The following is a 15,916-nucleotide window of genomic DNA, read 5'->3' as shown; positions in this document are numbered from 1 at the left end:
AGTATTAACCAAATTAATCGTGATTTTTATTGTGGCCATAATCCTGCAGCCCTACTTTTGAGTCTCGTTCTGTTTCAGTGTCTCTCGGACCCATAAGAATCCTGCCAAATCAGATGAGGCTACTCTCATGCACCCCTCACTTGTCAGCATCCTAGTGACACCAACATAACACACGGGAAATAAATTCATCCGGCGGTTATGAGAGAACCACCTTGTATGCACACACGTGGCAATCACCATGGGACGTTAATTCAAAGCATTTCCCACCTCGCTTTGTCGTCCCACAAAGCCTAGTTAAAAGGATGCAAGACCCAGCATGTTAACTGTTTTTTTTATTTTTTTTCTTCCCCAGGAGTAAGATTATAATGAGAGAGCACCATTTTAGGTACAGCAGGAGTCCGCGCCACCGAACGGCTCCAGCCACTGTCCCCCGTGAGGTCTTTCTCTTTGTTAGTTAAGGGATAGTGCAGCCACAGACATCCTTGCTCTCTTGCTTGTTAGCCAGCAGTAATGACTAGGCTGCGCGGAGCCAGGCAAGCGGGCCAAGCCGCTGGCAGGCCCGTCCTTTCTGCCGCTCCTCGGCTCAGAGGCAGGAAGGGGAACAGAAGCAGACACCGCAGACGACACTCTGGAAGGATAAGATCTTAAAAAAAAAAAAAAGCAAAGACCGAATGAGACCGTTATCAACATAAAGTCAGGCTCGAGTTGGAACCTTGCCTATTTGTTGAGCAGCCATTTCACTGCCCTTAGCCTCGCGAGGGTCACAGGCTTGCTGGTGCCTATCCCAACTCACTTGGGAGAGAACCCACGTGGGCTTGGGGAGAACATGCAAACCACACAGGAGCTAGGTGGTTTTGAACTCGGGTCCCTGAACTGTGAGGTGGATGTGCTAACCACCGAAAACATACCATCCGTATATTTTCAAATTTAGATGATGAGCCTCTACTTTTTTCTCACACTTTGAATCCTCTTCACAAAAATAAATGACTTGACAGGTAACGAGAGGTGGCACATGACAATTTTTTTATGAACATATGTTTTCCTGAAACAATTAATTCAGTAATTTTTAAAAATATTTTTGCATTTTTGCTTAAAATCTGAAGGGTAACTTCCAAAGGTTTCTGTCGAATTCTGCAATGCACAACATCAATGCATTACATCCCCATTTCCCTTATACGTTTTGTATGTTCATATGCGCCAAATGGTTCCCAGATGCACCCTATTTATTTATGATTCGATCTATTTCTTTGCGATCTATTTCGATTCATATTCTGCGTGCAGTGACGGAGCGCTCTTGTCATGCTTCTTTATTGTGTTGGTGTTCCGCGAGCAGATCAATAATTCAGCAGACACAGCAGCCATTTGGATTACAAGGCAATCTAAAGCAATAACATAGATTGGCCTGTTTCTCACCGCTGCCAGGAATGCGTGTGTCATACCTTAATAATCGCATGTTGTCGCATGGGTCATAATATGTATTTGAAGGTATTCTGATGGCACATTACCAATAATATACATCAGGGAAAGAATCTAGAGCAGTGGTCGCCAATCTTTGTTGTGTGTCGTGGACAGGACTAGAAATATTCCAGCAACTGCGGTGGAGGTAGAGGCAGTTTTCAAGCATTGGACCTGAGAAAAAAAAAAAAAAAACCTACATATAACATAACATTTAACAGATACCATAGTAACAACATTGGCAATAAATTAAAAATAAAATAAGGTCTGTTTTTTTGAGAAATATTCCAGCAACTGCGGTGGAGGTAGAGGCAGTTTTCAAGCATTGGAACGGAGAAAAAAGAAAAAATAATACATATAACATAACATTTTAACAGTTACCATATTAACAGGAAAGGCAAATTAAAAAAAAAAAAAAATATGTTTTTTTATGTTTATTTAACCCTTGTGCACACACTTTTCATATTGCACACATTGCATTTATTCCTAATTTTGTGAAGATATTTAACTGAAAAAAGGTTGAGAACCACCGCTCTCACATATAAACCAGCCGCACTAATACAACCCCTCGAAAGTAAACGACGGGGTCGAGGTTTTGAAGAGGTTGACGTGTACGGTCCGCAAAATTATTTAAATTTGGGGGGGATGGGCTGATTTAATGGGCCATGCCCTCGTCCACGGACTGGTGCTTAGCAGGCTTATTTCGGGACTTTTTATTTGAACCATGCCTCGGTTTGCTAAATCAACATTAATGCTGCCTGAGGGATGGATTTGCTTTTGAGGAAGCGTTTCATTCCTCAGCTTGACGAGTATTGATAGCTTGCATTTCTGGAAAATATCTACCAGCCAGACTAGACGGGACGGGTTTTCCTTAGCTGGCATCAAAATGCATCACGTGGCGTGCGCCGTCAGGAGTCCTATGATTATTTCACGATCCCCTCCCTCATTCCGAGACGCATGACTCCGAGTGTAATGTTGTGCGAAGACTCGCAAACAACATCTGCAGCAGTGGCGAGCAGGCACACTCCCAACGCGGCCTCGGTCGCCTGCCAAGTCCGCCCACATTACCTCTCGTCTGCTCAGCCACCCCCACCCCGTTGTGCTCTTTAGAGGAGCCATCTTTCATCCAGACTATTGATGCACGCCCGGCTGATGCAGCACTACTTGACTTGACTGGAACCGGGCCGCGCGTAGCGTTTGATATACACCAACGACAAAGCGGAGAACCCGTCTCCGGACCGGGAGAAAAAAGTTTTAGTTTGTTAAAACGCAACGTGGTGTAATTAGCGCACTTTCTGGACTTCTGCTGCTTTTGTTGGCTATTTGCATCTTCTCCCAGAGGGCCAGCGCGTTGTTTATGCCGCCACCCTGCAAAAGCTTCTGCAAATGATGATAAACCGCCTCTTGAAGATCCTCGACGACGATAACATTCCAGTGTTCGGGAGCATTCTTCTCTCGGTTATCTCCAGTGACCATGCGAAAACGCTAAACCATCAAAGGGAACCTTCATGTCAGCGGTGACGTCGAGAACTGCTGCGAGTCTCTCATTCGAAATATCAAATGAGTTATGACGTTACTGGGAATGAAAAATCTCAAATATCTCACCATTTCAAGAAAGTATTTTTCACATGTTATAACATCCAGCTACTGTATTTTTAAGACTATAAGGCCAATCATAGTTATGGCACAGTCTCAATAAGCAGAAATTTCCCTGTTTACAGCTAATCCGGTCAAAAGGGGTTATAAAGTGCATTACCTCACATTATTGTTAAAAAATTATATATCTAAAGATAAATATTTACCCAGGCCTATTGTATTTTTGCTCGTATGATTTCTAGACTGGCGCAAAGCACCATTACATGAGATGAAGGTAATCTTTTGTACGGTGCGCCTGATTAGTGATATTTTGTGTCTATTGAGATAATGAGATACATAATCATTTGGCTCTATATTTCGGACCATTGCATGATATAGTTTTTATTATTGTGCACTTATGTAATTCTAATATATATTTGTTACCGTTTTTGATGCATTTTTATAATTTAGTATTATTCATTTAGAGGGTCAGGAGCATTTCGGCGGGCTTGGAACGGATTAGCCTATTTACATGTAAAAAGCGGCTCCACTTATGAAAGATTCACGTGATGAAATGACTTCCAGAGCGAATTAGTTTCCTAAGTAGAAGTACCACTGTATCAGATTGACCTACATCCAAAATGTCCAATATTAGCAATTCCAGACTTCTCTATCATAAATGGGTTATAGTTTCCCAGAACTATTGATGCTTTTTATCTTTGTTGAAATTGTATCAATTAATCAACTCTCTAAACCATAAATTAAAGCATGTATCATACCTGCTGATAAAGCCAGGCTCCATATCTAAGGCATACCTGATTTTAAGTGTCCAGAAACTGGCACCGAACCCCAAAGTGGGCGTTGAATAGTCCCAAAAAAAATCAGCGTTTAAATGTACCTCCTTTTGTTTACTTGGTGCATATGGTTATGTAGTTGCCGTCTCCTGGGCAGAATCCTGACAAGACGTGGGTCATTTAGTTTCGAGTAGACACCTGACAAGTGTTCCTGTCACTTGGTTACTCACTCAAGAGTTGGGTTGGCTAGCCGGAGTACGGAGGAGGAAATGCAAAAGGGTGCTGAACAAGCAGCAGCCCAGGGGAAGATTGATGGACTACGCTGTCTAGACTACTGTCAGCACCTGCTGCATAAGGACAACCAACAGAACACACACATACGCCAACTCTATATGGAAGTCTTGGCGTGTACCTCTTCATTGATTAATCGATTAGGACTTGGGCAAGACCCTCTCCTTCCCTTTCCATCTTCATTCTTCAACTCCCCAAGACGTTTGAGACAATTCTAAGCTTCTAACTTTGTGAGAACAGTAACTCTTAGGCCCGTGTTCCTTATTTATTTTTATTTTTTTAAACTGTGACCATAAATAACCATCAGGTGTTGAGGGATATCTAATTTAACCAATGCTGTTCTGGATGAGTGAAGTTTCTCAAGAAGAAATGATCTTGGGTGAATCAATTTAGTTGTAATTGTCTCAAATGGTTACAGTTGTTTACGGGAAGAGAAATTTCTAGCATATTTACTCACCTTTCAAGGCCAACAGAATATTGTGTGCTATGTCTATGTTAATATGGGTGCTATAATATAAAAGATTGATTTCCATTTCTTACTTTGAATTGCATGTAGATAATAGCTGTGTTATAAGTGTGGAAACGCCGCCATCCATTGTTCACAGTTGTCACTACAATGCTCAATTGGCTTATATTAGGTAAGAATTAATCAAGCGCCTCTCCATAAAAAGAAAATCAACTTTCAACAACTTATTTTTTACAGTGTGTAGATGGGTTACAGCTTAAGTCTAAAACTGAAAAATAACCAAGTGCTTTAAAGTGCCTGGAAAAAAAAGATGAACATTCTTATTTTATGGCAATCACATTTCACATGACAAAAACAAAGCTTTTTTTCCTGGGGTCGCATTAATCTTGCCTTTTTTTCCCCTCAAGGCACTAAAATAAAATTAATCAATTATCTATACACTTTCCTGTATTTTTCTTAAGTATTTTAGTACTAATAAAGCATTGGTTTTACCCACATCAAAAAGAAAGATTTTTTTTTTTTTTAATTAATTTTTTTTGCAAGAACATAACATCCAGTCCATCCAAGGGTGTCTGCACAGAAGATTGTGTCAGATGCCCTCACTGGGTAGAAGTGGGTGATGATCACGTCCCTCCAGCAAAGCCGAAAACCCTTTTGGTCTGCTGACGGGACTCTTTTGCCACAACAGATTAAACTTTTATTGAAGCGGTCAAAAGAGATTATGGCAGCTGCCACTGCATGTTGCAGAGTAATAGCACTTCCACATAAGGCCTCATACATCAACCCTTACACAATTCCTACAATATCTACAAAACAACCTACAGAGCCGTCACATTCGAGTAGAGGGAGAAATCAAGTGGAAGCTGCGTGGGGAAAAATGGAGAAGTCAAGCGAACAAATGCGAAGACCCCAAGCACAAAACTGCATTATGACCAGCACAAGGCGTTCTAGGCGTTCTGTCAACATGCTGTTAAGTTATGAGGCATGCGCTTTGGACTTTGGACAATAAATACTAGCAATTTTTCGCTTATAATATTGTAGTTGTCGATTTTCCGTTACCGTATTTATAAATCGCAACTTTTTTCTCGTGCTTTGAGACCTGCGGCTTATAGTCAGCCCAGTGTGGCTCATCTTTTTTTAGTTTTGGACTTGCTAGCTACCAGGAGGCGATCTATCAGTAAAGCAAATGTGTGCATCTGTTCAAGGTGTCAATTCAAGGAACAACTATGAAATGGAACAGAAAAAATTTGGATCAACAACTTTGCTCTAAAAGTTTTAAAAATCTATTGTTAAAAATATAAAAATGATGTCTAAATTGAATAAGCGGTTTATAGTCCAGAAAATGTTGACTTATTTTGAAATACATTTTTTACAGCAGTTTTTACTGCTTTTTTTCTATTATCCATTTTAAAATGTTTACGTTTTAGTGTTTGTTGATTGATTTCATTACACGGCATTCCCCGTTTCACATTTTTCAGCCTTAAAACAACAAACCTCAAAACAACAAAAAACTACTAAATAAAGACAAAAACAAATGGAAAAAAAACACACAATAATAAACAAAAATGAAAAACTAATACAGATGTACAGTAAATGAAAAAATGAACAAAATCATACAGTAAATATGATAAAACTAATACTATAAAATTGATCCCTAAAAACTAATGTACTGCCCGGACAAAAATTCATAATAATTATAGTTACATTATTTTATAAATATAAAATCTAGCCCACCTTTTTTTTTTTCTCTCCCCATGATCCACTGAATCCCAACAGCTAAGTATGCTAAGTAATATCTCATCATTTAGAGAACATTTCCAAACCACCCTGGCCCAAAGTGCAGCAATTAAATAGCACGAGCTTACGGAAATCTTTTCTTGACATTTCCCAGTGGGTCTGGATTAAAAAAAAAAAATCAAGGCTTCACAAAAATCTAATGCTGAGTGAACCAATGAGTGGAATCAAGCAGAAGTGAGGGGACAACAGCAGCACAGCTGCAAAGGTGCCGTCAAGGCAGGTGCGCGGCTACAAAGGCCCCCATCTCGGTGCCTCAATTATTTATTTCCCAGTCTCCATTTATATTTATTCATAGCTGTCGCCAGTTCACCAGAGTATGAAAACAGAGAGATGCACCTTTGGGCATTTTTGAGCCTCAATCTCATCTCCCGTGAACACGTGTGAAGAAATTGGAGCATGTGGAGAAGGGGTGAAGGAAAGGAGTCGGCGACTTCTCACCTTGGAAATGACAAATATCTCATGTAAGGATTTCAAATACCATATTTCCCGTACAATAAGGCGAGAATAAAAGCCTTCGATTTTCTTAGAAGTCGACATTGCGCCCTACAATCCGGCACGCCATGTGAGTCCCAAAATCTGTCCAAATCTTATTTTGTGCGATTTGTAAGCCCTCTGCTTGACTGATGGACCATTTCCTGCTAATCGAGCGACATACAATGGACATTCGTGAAAACGCGACAGTTTTACAATAATAGGATTAATGATACGCTATCACTAGTGCTTGCAGAATTGACTAAAAGCTGCCTCTGAAGTAATTAGCTGGCGATTATTTATTTATGAAATTTTTACCCTGTTGCCATGCATTGGGGGTAAGGAGGACTCTAACCCTAGCTGACAAAAAAATTGATGGGTCAATGCGATCTGCTCAGAACAATTTAAAAAAAGGAGAATGTTAATGTAGCGGCCACTTTCAGCCGATAGTCTAAACAGCCCAAACGTTTGAAACAGCCATTGTTTAAATAAATAAATTGTGTTCATTGGAAAAAAATATAATATCATTGATCACACATCAAAAAGTAATATCTGCCTATACCTAAGCGCGTCCTATGTTTGGGTGAAGTCCAGAAATAGACCCCATAATCCAAACCCCGCCTAATATTACAGCGTACCCATGGTACGTAAAATACGGTAATATATTGCTGTCCTATGAAAAGGTTGATGTAAGGAGGGCTATGCTGTTTACATCTGGATATTTTTCCCGGCTTGGAAAAAGCAAGATTTTAAGAGTGAGCGTAAAATAAATGGATATGTCACTTTGCGCTGCGGGGATTTTGAGGTCACGGGGCAAAGGCGCAGAGGTTCAAAGACAAAGAGTTGAGGTAATGTAGCAGAAAGTGATGAATCGGTGGGCGCTGTGTGTTACTGCTCTGTATAAAAGTGCTTCTCTGTATTAGTCAGGACTTGGATCCCTCAGGGAACACTCTTCACCCGTCCCCCCCCCCTGCTGCCTTGCTTTCTACAGCCACCATCTTTCTTCCAATTACTACCGCCCCGACTCCCACTTTACCTACAACACTCTCTTTATTTTGACCCTTTTTTTTTTTCCTCATACCGTTCGCCTCCCTCTATATTCCACGTCTACCACCTTCTGCCTTCATTTCTGTCAAAGAAAGAACGCAAGAGACCACCTTGGCTCGTATTCGAAGGGGATTTTTTTTTTTCTCTCTCTCTGCCAGGGTATAATGGGAGTCAACCGCTCATCGTAAATTCTGGGATAGAAGATGAGCGAGGTGAAAAAGAGAGCGTTTAAAGGGCTTGGCTAAGCTGAGAGTTTTATTGGGAGCTTATTGCTGGAGAGGCAGCAGAGCGCACTGTTTTTCGTCACTGTTAACTTGAGAGTTGGTCAAAGGGATTGGAGGCAACTACATTTTCAATTGTGTTGACTGGAGACTCGTATAATAACGAATTCAATAATTGTCGACGATCTGGAATGGATGGAATCGAATTGATGAAAATTGATGGCATGTATTACTTTTTTGTAAGATACTTTGTTTGGAATTTCCCTCTTCCATTTCCAGCAAGAAATAACACTGGGACTGTATATCCCATAGACCACGATACTTGCCCTCAAAAAGGTACAAACTCATACTTCCTGCTCATTGCATTCTGTATCATTTTAAAGGGTCCAAGTGATAACATTCAATGTTATATTAGAAATATATAACTTTAGAAGATTTTTATCAGTGGCTGCTGTGTCATCTGTTTGATTCTATTTGATTTTTTGTTGAAATGTTCTCAACTCTTGTTTTCATGCCATATATCGAGCATTAGTCAGTAAGGCAAGTTTATTTGTAGAGTTTGTGCATAAATAAACAAAATCGTGCCATAATTCATAAAATCATCATTAATTCAATTAAAAGCTAGAAGTGTAGACTCAATACTTGAAATCAAGAAGTTAACACACCTTTTGCTGGTTTGCAACCAAACAGCAGTCGCCCTGATATCTCGAATACTCCAAAATAGAATGATTCCACTACAAATATAGATTCTGAAACACCCATCGGCCAAAATTAAGATTTCGCTTCTTTTCATTCCTCTATGGCTGTTTATTGCCATTTTTTGGCCCCGTCCTCTGGTGTATTCCATCACCCATTAAGCATGTCCAGACGACTCAGGGAAGGTTACGACAAGCCCGCCCTCACCTCACAAGCTCATCCCATGCGCCCCGGGCCGCTAAAGGTCAGCCGTCATCGGGATTCATTCCAAAGGGCCAGGGAGCAGAACTGGCAGGAACCTAAGCGTGGTTTGTGTGTAGTCTAGCCAAAGGTAGATGGATAACCCAGACCTTTCCACGCGATAATGACGGCCAAGGTTCTTCGCGATATTGGCTTTCCTCAAAAATTGTGTTCCTCAACTCTGAAATAAATGATCATTTTTTGAACGGCGCCGCCGCCGCCCTATAAATTCTCCTCAGCAGCTGCCCGAAAGCAATAGACTCCTTTCTCTCCCCGTGTATCGCAAACACACACCCGCCCCGACGCGGAGCCAGTTCATCACCCTCACTGACACAGCGAATTTAAAATGCCGACCTTGACACGTCTCGGCGCCGGGATCCACCTTCACTCATCATGAGGCATCTTAGTCTGGCAGGTGAGGCCGTTGCTCGGGCCCACATTTTTTATTTGGACGTAAAAAGTCATAAAAGACAAGAATGATTGATGCTTTTTTAAATTTTACTGCTAATCATATGTCTCCCTGTTCTAATTAGAAACTTGTTTGCATAAACCATTACCACCAGCTTGCCCCCCACTAATTTGATGCGTGTAATTTTTATGGCTCTACGTGTGCGTGTCTGTCTCTGTCAGCAAATTCTCCACTGTGAAAACCTTGGAGGCGAGGCCGCTTATTTTGCTCCCGTAGTCGATGCCGAACTGTAGCTAGGAAGTAGAACTTCACTTGGGCCTCTGCGTAGAGGGTGACGGCAACCGCGCAGCGGAGCAAAAAACCGCAAAAGTTAGTTTTATTAACCTGTTACCGGCCGATAGTCTAAACCGGTGGGGTAAGGGTAAAAATAATAATCACGATTATTTTGTTTAATATTGAAATCATGATTATTAATCAGGATTAATCATCATGTTTGGTTAAACATGTCTATTTAGTGCCCCCTTTTTTGAAACAAGCAGTATATAAATAAGGCTTCAAGGTTTAATATTTACAAGTTACATAAATTGGATTTTTCAAAATGGGTCTCAATTGACAGCTGGCACTGTATATATTATTAATTAGGTGAGAAACTCAAAGCCATTTCAAACTGGTAACTAATATTTTAGGGTGAGAAAAGTTTTTGTCATGCAAACAAGTGGGAAACATCGCCCTCTAGTGGTAGGATGACAAAGTACTTGATTTGACAATTTAGATGTTAGTACCGGTAAGGCTCAGCTTGTGCCGCCTTAATTATTCAATTTCATTATTTTAAAAATTCAGACACTAGGATGTTTCAACCCAACTTGTCACGTGCCACCTCTCGTTACCTGTCAAGTTAATGATTTCTTTTTGGGAACTCATCTCTCCTACGATCCCAAAAGAGGATACTTTAAATTGAATATTTTTCCGTGGATATTTATTTATAATTATTTCTTTTTAAAAACAAGTCTTTATATCGATAATTTTTTGTGTACAAATATCTATTAATAAGTGAATATTTTTTTTGTGTGTTATCCCAAAAGAGGATGCTTTATATTTAATTTTTTTCTGTGGACAAATATTTATATTGTGCCTCCACACACAAACGCCAAATTAATTTCCTAGAATGCCAAGCCGCTAAGCAGCTGTAGACAACTTTATTTAAAAAAATGAATCTGAAGATAACAACTAGCCTCACATTTTTGCTACAAACATGCAGCGCCTACGACACAAGTCAAAGCAAAAAATGAAAAAAAGAAAAAAAACAAAGATGATGCCTGGCAGTGTATAAAGAAAAGCAGGAGTGCATTTTCTTCATCCCTGCTACGACCTGGATCTCATTCCAACCTGGAACTGTGTGATTTTGCATCAGACGCATAGCAGGTGAGCAGTACACCCCCAGTAAACAAATGCGAGAGCTGCTTGCTTGAGGTAAAACTTTTGTATATGAAACGCGGATGAGGAGAATTTGGCGAATTTCCATTTTTTTAGAGTTTTTAGAGACTTTCATTATTAATGACGAAAAAAAAACGGGCACAGGTTGACCACACTTTCGAAGTTTTGATACCACAGACAGAAATCACGCAGTTTTAAGCCCAACACCCCATCCAATCAGAAACCCTTAGTGGGTACTTGGGTGTCAAAAATTGCACAGGGTTGACATTAGCCCATCTCATTTTGTCAAACGTTTTTAATTCCTAATCAGACAATGTCGTTTTAGGTACATTTCCGCCATTTTTCAAATTTTAAAAAAGCTTTTTTTATACATCCTCACATCTTTTCATTCATGGCAAATTTTCCAATGGTATGCATTTCAGTTTTCATAGTTTGGGATGGCTTGTAAATTGTATCTATTTGTGATTTGAAACTTTAAAATTTCAAAATGGAGGCACACGATTAAAAAGAGCAAGAAATTTCAGAAAATATATTTTGTTTTCATGTAGTCAATTCGAATAACAAATTTTCTCATTTGAAATTGCCAATTTTTCCAAAAGGAAAAAAGGTTGAGAATCGCTCGTCTCGGGCTTGTTTCCCCTTACTGCTTTTTGTTGTTTACTTTTCACTCATGTACACAGAATTCCCCTGCTAGCAATTAAGATAATAGAAGACAAAATTGACATTATGATGCTAACAATGCCCACGGCTGTTATTCTAGGTCAGGCTATTAAACAACAGGCGCAATTACCTGTCTTGCAGACGTCAGGACACTGGGGTGTCACTCTGAAGACACTTGTCTCTCATCATTTCCTTACACTTGGAAAATATCAGTATTTTATTACATTTTTATTTTCTTGGGCTTGCCTGCCCCAGTTTTCAGTAAAATAAACTGTGGATTTTTTTTGGCATGATGCAGGGGTGTCCAGGGGCCCATTTGGAGCCTTCTGTTCCTTATGTATCCCTCCATCTACCATTTTCTATTGCTGCTAATGCGCAGTAGGGTCACAGGCTTATCAGCCGTCTTCGGGAAGTTGGGGACACCCCCGAACTGGTTGACAGCCAATTGCGGGTCACACAGGGATCAATAACCATTCACCCAAAAACGCCCAACAACGATTTGTGTCCATTACACCTATATGAGTCATTATAAGCATTAGTCAAGGGTGTCAGCTACCCTCCATAAAAAAACATATTTGACAAGAATTTTATTATTTATACTTATTGTTGTTTTGAAAGACGGACATTCTCGTTCATGGCACTGAGAGTCAATCGTCAAACATAAACTACCATTGAATTCACAACTACAGAAATATATAAATTACCCGTGTAAAAATATAAAAATAAAAATATGGCTGTCCTCGCATTGGTCTTTCGCTGACCTTGTTGGGAATGTATGTTTACCCCGCTTTAAATCCTAGTAGATGGCTCACATTGTTTTGCAAGTGATAAATCTTGAAGCCCTGATGGTGTTCTACACACTCTAAGTGCTTTGATTTTTCATTTTTTTACAAGCAATAGGAGATTTAAGGTTTGTGTAGAATAAAATATGCCCTTTTTGCTGAGGTCTGTACCAAACACGTAGCATCTGGCTCAATGATTTGCAGGCAGCGGCAAATCTGTTGTGCCCCAGAGTTTTATTTATCATGTTTTATTCTGACACGTTTGACCTTAATCATAAAACTGCAGTTCTAGCGATTTGGATTTTGCACTTTGTCACATTTCAATCATATTTTGATGAATCGTTTAATGCCAGACACCAATTCGCGCGCTTTCTTATGTGTGTTAACTCGGACTGTTTCACATCCGTCCCCGAGGAAAAGGCTGAAAATGTGTTATAAAGCACTCGCCAGGCCAAGAAAATAGCCAGTAAAGCTGCTTAGAGTTTATTTGTGGGCAAAGTGTGGCGGCAACAGCTGCTGCTAAATTGCAGCGCTTTTCCACGCCAAATCGCTCAGCGACTATTTGAGGTTGTGCAACACCTTTATCTGATAGTGGCCACCTTCTCTGTCATTGTTAGTTCATGTTTAGTTCAGACTTTGCTGATAAGGGGGTGGTTGTCGCCTTGCAGGCGACTTTTTATGAGTTGAGATTTAATTAGGTTTTAGCCCAAGCGTTAACGTTTTGCCTATTTTTGGTCGGCAGCTATAAAATACTCTAATATGCAGGAGGCATCATTTCTCTAATTTGCTGTCACAGTGTTAACGTCTATGACCTGAAGCAGTGGGTCGCAATCTTTTTTCAGTGATTTACCCCCTGTGAAATATCTTTCCAGCCAAGTACCCCTTAACCAGTGCAAGTATTTGGGGGTAAAAAGAAAAAAAGAAAAACCCTTAAAGCATTAATTAGTGTCTGATTTATTCTTTTCGACACTTTAAAACTTCCACAAAGAAATAATTATTCCTACGTGTCCTCTTTTGGATCGCAAAAGAAATCTGTTATCAAAAATAAATATCTCATCAATAATAAATATTTTTCTACAAAAAATAAACATAAAGTGTCAGACCTGTTTTCAAAACAAAATATATATAAATTTGTTCACAGAATAATTTTAAAAATAAAGTGTCCTGTTTTGGGGTTACAGGGGAGATCTGTTCACAAAATAAATAACTCACATAATTATTAATAAATATTTGTCCACAAAAAACAATCAACATAAAGTGTCAGACCTATTCTCAATGAGAAATAATTATAAATACATATTTGTCCACAGAAAAATATTCAACTTAAATTATCCTCTTTTGGGATCATCAAATCATTGACAGGTAACGAGAGGTGGCTCATGACAAGTTGGGCTGAACCATTCCAATATGGAGGAAAATCTAGCTTTTTACAATCATGAATTTGATTTGCCTACTGAACATAAAGCTTCTTTTATGAACAAATGACGACGCCATAACCCGGGTGTCCTCTGTACACACTTTCATTACGATCATAATACGATGGTTATTGGCATTTATTGCTTGTAATCGTATTGAGTCTGCAAAAAGTGGAATTGCTGCATTCCTGCACACAATCGTATACGTCCCCACCTCAACACGCGGGAATATATTATGTTACATTGAAATACATAAGGGGTGAAACATACAGTATATTCATGCTGGAGCTGAAGCTCCCATACCCGAAGTGGAGCGGCCATGTGAGTGTAATAGAAGCTGTCCTCAGCTGAGCTCCATGCATAATTCAGCGGCGGACCTCATCTCGTCGCTTATTGCCTACAGAGCCGAGCCTTGGTGATAGATGACCTCTGGTGCAAGTTGACTCGCGTGCTGGATTCACTTGCACCACTGAATACAGGTCGTCTTTGATGACCCCCTGCCCCCAGGTCCTTGCGTGTTGGGAGTGAGCAACATTGCCATCCAGTGGTCACAGTTCATCACTACACTGGCCGAATATTAAAATAAGCTCTAGTCAAGGGTGTCAGCTACCCTTTCTAAAAAATAATATAAATAGCATATTTGACGAGAATTCTCGACATTGGCACACAACGTAAGTGTTTTAAAAGATGAGAATTCTCGTCCATTGCACTGAGTTAATATCTATAGCTATATATATTCAAAGTAAACTTTTATCATTTTAAACTTTGATCATTTTAAGTAACAGTAACACATGTTATTACAGTGTACTTTCAGTTTTAAAAGCTGTGTTTTGCAAAATGGCAAAATTATTATTTTCAAGTATTAGGTACGCACAACGGCTGATGATAGAATCCTCAAATATATAGATACCAAAACCATGATTGCTCGAGTGAAGACCTCATGCTGGTATCAGTCTGGTATCCTACTTTTATTCATAAAACGTTCAAGTAGAAATTGCTCTAGGTATTATCTTAATATTCTCTTTGATTGTGGTTGTGTGCCTCGTCCAGTGGTTTTATATTTAGAGGTTTTAGTGTTCTGAACATAAAGCTCATTATGGCGTTCAAACACAGTGAAAAGGCCTGCCTTTTTGTTAAGTCCCACTCGTGTATTAGCTGCTGGAGCGCGACCCTCTCGCAGCTCTTATTTTCCATAATAAAAACCCAGCTCAGCACAATCCCAGGCCCGCATGCTATAAGAGCAGCGGTACTTGTCGGCCATGGTCAGCCACAACAGCGGTCGGTACTCGTGAACAACTTCTGATTTCTGTGAAGTGACGTTCGAGGAAAGCAAATATGTTGATGGGGAACTTGCAGAATGGTTGTCTCAAAAATAATCCAAATTGGGTCCAAAAGAGATAGATCTGACTTTTTGGGTTATTTTTTCTATTTAGTGTTGGGTCAGCTCCTTTTTGTGTAATTTATTTAACATTATTTACTAAATCTTCAGTTTGGGTTATTTTAAAGATATCAATTGGACTTACCCTTCTTATACTGTGCCGCCAATATGGCAAGAAGAAGAAACGCACGTTGCTGTTCAAGTTTCTCTTCGCATGGCATTCCAACAAGTAGTGTGCACTGCGCAGTACGCTACTGTCAAAGTCATCTACGCTCAAGCCATTGCATCAAAGTCATTGCATCATAAAGGTTCATTCAACGCGCACTCCATTTCCAGAGTTTTCTTCAACTTTTACTCGTTTTTCTTACCAATTCTCCTTTTGAACAGTTTTTAACAGCCTGTGATTTCAAAATGTGTACATTTATTTGACTTGAGAGTTAATCGAATTTTGATCGCGATATTGGCTGCCACGATTACTTAAGATGATCCTCGGCGATGTTAACATTTAAAAAGCCGTCTACCTTACGTACAGTTCATGTCAAATCAAGCACTTTGTCATCCTACCACGAGGGGGCAATGTTTCCCACATGTTTGCATGACAAAAGCAGATGCTTTTCTCACCTTAGTATATTTACCAGTGTGAAATGGCATTGTTTCTCATCTTATTCCTAATATATACCATGCTAGCTGTCAATTGAGAACCATTTTGTAAAACTGGCAAAAAATTGTTATAAATTCAGTTTGAAATGACCGAAAATGAGATTTTGATTGTTAATTTGATTCAA

At 39.6% G+C, this 15,916-nt stretch overlaps 1 protein-coding gene and 1 long non-coding RNA gene across 2 annotated transcripts in view; one reads left to right on the top strand and one right to left on the bottom strand.

The window, feature by feature from the left end:
- fut8b (fucosyltransferase 8b (alpha (1,6) fucosyltransferase)) overlaps positions 1-15,916 on the top strand; it is a 101,037-nt gene that overhangs the window by 31,610 nt on the left and 53,511 nt on the right. The gene's annotated exons all lie outside the window — the stretch shown is intronic.
- Positions 222-15,458, bottom strand: LOC148407221 (uncharacterized). Its single transcript, XR_015863797.1, has 3 exons — positions 15,277-15,458; positions 1,506-1,629; positions 222-643 (listed from the first exon to the last, which is right to left on the bottom strand). It is a non-coding gene; the product is annotated as an uncharacterized LOC148407221 (long non-coding RNA).

Source organism: Hippichthys cyanospilos, chromosome 20, assembly GCF_059441005.1.
Source record: "Hippichthys cyanospilos isolate Australia breed blue-spotted pipefish chromosome 20, RoL_Hcya_1.0, whole genome shotgun sequence".
Lineage (NCBI taxonomy): Eukaryota > Metazoa > Chordata > Actinopteri > Syngnathiformes > Syngnathidae > Hippichthys > Hippichthys cyanospilos.
This window is presented reverse-complemented; position numbering and strand designations above follow the sequence as displayed.